This window comes from Castanea sativa, chromosome 5 (assembly GCF_040712315.1).
Source record: "Castanea sativa cultivar Marrone di Chiusa Pesio chromosome 5, ASM4071231v1".
Taxonomy (NCBI): Eukaryota; Viridiplantae; Streptophyta; class Magnoliopsida; order Fagales; family Fagaceae; genus Castanea; species Castanea sativa.
In genome coordinates, this window is record NC_134017.1 from 16,977,907 (window position 1) to 16,983,906 (window position 6,000).

The following is a 6,000-nucleotide window of genomic DNA, read 5'->3' on the forward strand; positions in this document are numbered from 1 at the left end:
TAGCTCTTCAGTGGATCTGTCCACTGTATGGACATAAGGTTTTTGTCCTTCTGTATGACCCGTCCACTTTGTAGAATTTGTTGGTATGGTCCGTCCACTTTGTGGACTTGTATGTTTTTATTCTTTTAATTATCCGTCCACTTTTGTGGACGTAGGTTTGTCATCCTTTGGATGATCCGTCCACTTTATGGACTTGTAGGTTTTTCATCCTTTGGATGATCCGTCCACTTTGTGGACTTGTAGGTTTTTCATCCTTTGGATGATCCGTCTACTTTGTGGACTTGTAGGTTTCTCATCCTTTAGATGATCCGTCCACTTTGTAGACTTGTAGGTTTTCCATCATTTGGATGATCCGTCCACTTTGTGGACTTGTAGGTTTCTCATCCTTTAGATGATCCGTCCACTTTGTGGACTTGTAGGTTTTTTATCCTTTGGATGATCCGTCCACTTTGTGGACTTGTAGGTTTTTTATCCTTTGGATGATCCGTCCACTTTGTGGACTTGTAGGTTTTCCATCCTTTGGATGATCCGTCCACTTTGTGGACTTGTAGGTTTCTCATCCTTTGGATGATCCGTCCACTTTGTGGACTTGTAGAATTTTCAATAGCATGCATTTCGTATTTTCTAAATAAAAATTCCTTTCATAAGTTCAACAAACCAAATTGTCAATGGAAACGAAAACTTGAGTTAAAAAGTAAAAGCTATGACTGTCTAAAAATTAAACTGAAAATAAGGCAGTAGGTATCGTCTTATGACTGCTGCACTACTGGTAGTACTTCTTCAGGTGCTCCGTGTTCCAGGGATGGCCCAACTTCCTTCCGTCTAATGTCTCTAGGTAGTACGTTCTTTTCCTGTGCCATAAGATGATTCTGTACGGGCCTTCTCAGTTAGGACCCAGCTTTCCTAGGGATGTATCCTTCGTAGCGCCAAGCACTTTTCGTAACACTAGATCTCCAACCTTGAAGTCTCAGTGCTGGACCTTGGAGTTGTAGTGTTTCGCCATCATGTCTTGGTACCGCGCCAGTCTCTGGGCTGCTGCTACCCTGACTTCATCGACATGGTCAAGCTCTAGACTTCAATATTCTTGCTCTCGTCATAGCTTTCCACGCGGTAGCTCGTCAATCCCACTTCTGCCGGTATGAGGGCCTCAGCACCAAACGCCAATCGAAACGGTGTCTCTCCTATTGGCGTTCTTACCGTTGTTCTGTACGCCCATAGGACACTTGGTAGCTCGTCCGGCCATATGCCCTTTGCCCCCTCGAGCCGGGTCTTAATAATCTTTAACAAGGACCGGTTCGTGACTTCAACTTGTCCGTTGGCCTGTGGGTGGGCGAGTGACGAGTAGTGATTCTTGATTCCCAGCTGAGAACAAAAATCTCGGAATGCATCGTTGTCGAATTGCTTCCCATTGTCTGAAACGAGTACTCTCAGGATCCCATATCGGCAAATAATACTTCTCCACACAAAGTTGCGAATGTTTTTCTCCGTGATAGTAGCGAGAGCTTTCGCTTCCACCCACTTGGTGAAGTAGTCGATTCCAACCACCAAGAACTTCAGTTGTCTTGCCGCTATTAGAAATGGACCCATGATGTCTAACCCCCATTACGCGAACGGCCATGGGGCCGTCATGGGTGTGAGTTCCTCCGTTGGCTGTCTAATAAGATTGCCAAACCGTTGACACTTATCGCAGGCTCTAACGTACATATGGGCATCCTTCTGCATTATCGGCCAGTAGTATCCTGCTCGGAGTAGCTTGTGCACCAGAGACCTTGATCCCGAGTGGTTTCCACAAATTCCTTCGTGAACTTCCTCATCACGTAGTCTCGCTTCGTCATGGCCAAGGCATCTTAGATACGGCCGAGAGAATCCTCTTTTGTAGAGGATGCCTTTAATCGCATGAATCGGGCAGCCCTAACCTTCAATTTCACTTGCGTACTACCTTGCGTCTGCAACCTTGCCGTCCCTTGAGGTCCGCCACGAGTGGAACCGGCCACTCGTCCTTAGCGCTTAATTCCAGCATTCGACCGGTATCTAGTAGTGATGAACGTGGGACGAAGGACAATACCGGTTCTGGAGCGATCATGGGTTCGGCCGAAGCGCCTTCGGCGAGCCTGGCCCGCCTCTCGATTCTCTTCTCGGGATCCGAGCTATCGTGAATCGAGGTCGCTCGTTAGACCCTTCACTTCTCCGAGGTACCTTCTCATTCGTTCATTCCCGCAATCATAGCTCCCATTAACTTGGGCCGGCTACGATTTGAGAATCGAGTAAACTACCGCCTTCCTAGCCCCGGCCCGCTATCACAAGTTCCAATCCTCGCCACCAGGCCTCATACTCCGCTTCGTTACTTGTAGTGGGGGAACCTGCACGGATCATGCATTCAACCTTATCTCCTTCCGGGTGTGGAGTACAACTCCGACTCCTCCCGCATGCTTATCTGGAGGATCCGTCTACGTGAATTCTCCACGTGGGCGTCTCTTCCGCCCGCTCGTCGTGTGTAGTGAATTCCGCGATGAAGTCTGCCAGATTTGTCCTTTCACAAATTGCTCGTGGCTGGTATTGGATATCGTACTCACTCGCCCTCGATAGCCCACAAAGCCATCCGTCCGGCAGCTTCAGGATTGTTCATTGCTCTCCGCAAGGGCCGATCCGTCATGACTATTATTGTATATGCTTGAAAATAGGGCTTCGCCGAGCTGAGCTACGAGTGCGAAGGCGAGTTTCTCCATCACTTGGGTATCTCTCCTCTCGCCTCTTAGCGCCCGGCTTACAAAGTACACGGCTTTTGTATCTTCCCTTCCTCTCGGATGAGCCGCACTTACCGCCGATGAGACGGCAAGGTACAGGAACAATTCCTCCCGGCGTGGACTCGACTAAGCAATGGCGGGCGAGAGATATGCTTTTAACTCTTCAAATGCCCTTTGGCATTCGTCCGTCCATTCGAAAGATCTCCTTAGTGTTCTAAAGAAAGGTAGACACTTGTCCGTTGCTCTTGATAAGAACCCGTTTTTTGCTATCTTTCCCGTCAAGCTTTGCACTTCCTTCACCGTCCTCGGAGGAGATAGCTCCATAATTGCTTTCACTTTCTCAGGGTTGACCTCAATGCCCCGCTGGGACACCATGAATCCTAGGAATTTTCCAGCGGTCACTCAGAATACGCATTTGCTTGGATTCAGCTTCATTTTATACGTGCGAAGAGTGTTGAAAGTCTCCTGGAGGTCCCTCAGATGATCTGACACCTTTGCGCTTTTCACCAACATATCATCTACGTAGACTTGGACGTTCCGGCTAATTTGGTGCGCGAACATTTTGTTCATCAATCGCTGGTATGTGGCTCCTGCATTCTTGAGCCCGAGTGGCATCACTTTGTAGCAAAAAAGCCCTTGGCTTGTCACAAATGATGTTTTCTCTTGATCTGTTTTCTCCAACTTAATCTGATTATACCCTGAGAAGGCATCCATGAAGCTCAACAACTCATGTCTTGCGGTGGAGTCCACTAAGGCGTCAATGCGTGGGAGCGGGTAACTGTCTTTAAGGCACGCTTTATTCAGATCCGTGAAGTCAACGTACATTCTCCACTTCCCATTTGACTTTTTGACCATTACCACATTTGCCAGCCAGTCTGGGTAGTACACCTCACGTATGAAGTTCGCTTCCCGTAGCTTCTGCACTTCCTCTGCTGCGGCTGGATCCCTTTCGGGGGCAAACACGCGCTTCTTTTGTCGAACTGGAGAGAATGAAGGTGACACGTTCAATTTATGGACTATGACTGACGAATCTATCCCTGGCATGTCGTCATGGCTCCATGCAAACACGTCTTGGTTCTCTTTGAGGAACAGTAGGAGCGCATGTCGAACCGTTTGGTCAACCGAGGTTCCTACCCTGGTGGTCCGGTCGAGCCTTGAATCGTCCAGTTGTACCTCTTCCAATTTCTCCATGGGTTCTGTTCTTCGATGCTCATTGCATGTACATGGTCATCCATCTCCATCATGGCCACATAACATTCCCGTGCAGCCACCTGATTTCCGCGCAGTTCTCCAACTCCATGTTCAATGGGAAACTTGATCATCAGATGGTAGGTAGAAGTGACGGCCTTCCATACGTTGAGAGTGGGTCGTCCGAGTATGGCATTATACGCTGAGGAGCAATCAACCACTAGAAAGGAAACATCCTTAGTTATTTGCTGCGGGTAATCTCCTACTGTCACCGCCAATGTGACGGATCCTAAAGGGTGGACCCGGGTTCCCCCAAAGCCAACGAGGGGTGTGCATGCCGGGATCAGACGCTCTTTTGCAATCCCCATCTGCTGGAACGCAGGGTAGTAAAGGATGTCTGCTGAGCTCCCATTGTCCACTAGAACTCGGTGGACGTTGAAGTCTCCTACTTGTATACTAACCACAAGCGCGTCGTCATGGGGGTGGTGAAGGCGCCGGGCCTCTTCTTTAGAAAACTCGATACTGGAGCCGTTCCGTCGTATTCTTTCTAGTGAAGAGCCCGTCAACTAGACACTTTGCACCGTCCGTAAATAGGTCTTTCTGGCCTTTTTAGACGACCCCGTTGAAGTACAGCCCCCTATTATCATCCGTATGTCTGCTATCAGTGGTCTGGGACGTTCGTTTTTTCGTCTAGGATTCTGCTCCTGGGGTTGATCCGTTCTCTCCTTCCTCACGAACCTCTGCAACCTTCCTTGCCTGATCAGGGCTTCGATCTGTTGCTTTAGGTCATAACAGTCTGTCGTATCATGGCCGTGGTCACGATGAAAACGGCAGTATCTATCTCGTGGCCTCTTGTTTGGATCTCCCTTCAACTTGCTCGGGAACGTCAAGGTTCCTTCATCTTTGATTTGCATTAACACCTGGTCAATTGGGGCTGTGAAGGGGGTAAAACTTGTAAACCTCCCCGAAGGTGGTTTGGATCTCCGGTCTTCTCGTCGATCTCTGGTTCTTGCCATTTTTCGTCCATTATCTGGTTTCGTATCTTCCTGTTTTTCCCTTTTTCTTGGTTTATAGTCGTCTCTGCCTAACAAGGCATCCTCCGCGTTCATATACTTCATCGCCCTGTAATATACATCGGACATAGTCTTTGGGTCATTCTTGCATAGAGAGAACAAGAACTTACCCTCTTGTAGCCCGTTCGTGAATGCTGCCACAAGTATCTTGTCATCTGCTTCGTCTATCGAGAGAGATTCCTTGTTAAAGCGGGCTATATAAGACCTTAATGTCTCGTCTTCTCGTTGCTTAATGCCCAGTATACACGCAATAGACCTCTTGTGTCGATGACTTCCAATAAAGTGTGATACGAACTGTGCGCCCAGTTCCTTAAAAGTGCCGATAGAATTTGGCGTCAGCCTGTTGTACCAATCCCTCGCAGGCCCCTTCAAGGTGGTGAGAAAAGCCCTGCACATGATTTCATCTGGTACACCCTGAAGATGCATTAGGGTTCTAAAAGACTCCAGGTGATCCAATAGGTCTTTGGATCCGTCGTAGTTTTCCACATGGGGCATGCGAAACTTTGGAGGAACGGGGCATGAATTTACCAACGCTGTGAAAGGCGAATCCGTTCTATGGACTAGGTCGTCCAGATTGCTGGATACTCGTCCTCTAAGGGCGTTCATCATCACATCCATGCGTTCCCTCATCTCCTGCATCTCGGTTGTGATATGAGGTGGCAGGGAGTCCGAGGCAGATGGCGGGTTTGTCTCCGCTCTCCGCCTTGCCGGTGCGTGCTACCTTCAGGCCTGACGGCATTCCTCCCCTCCGGGCTCGCGACTTCCTGGTCCTCCCCTGGTGCACTTTGGTGCTCAATCATCTGTCATAGTTGCTCTTCTAAATCGTGATTCTATTTAGTGAGGCGCTCAACAGCAGCAGCAAGCGTCTGAACTTGCCTTTCTAGCGCTATAGCATGCGGTTCTTCGCCTTGATTGTTGACTATCGCCATTGATCTGGTGAGTACCATGCAACTTTTTGTCCTTGGAATAGAGCAAAGTATGAATTAGTTTTTCTT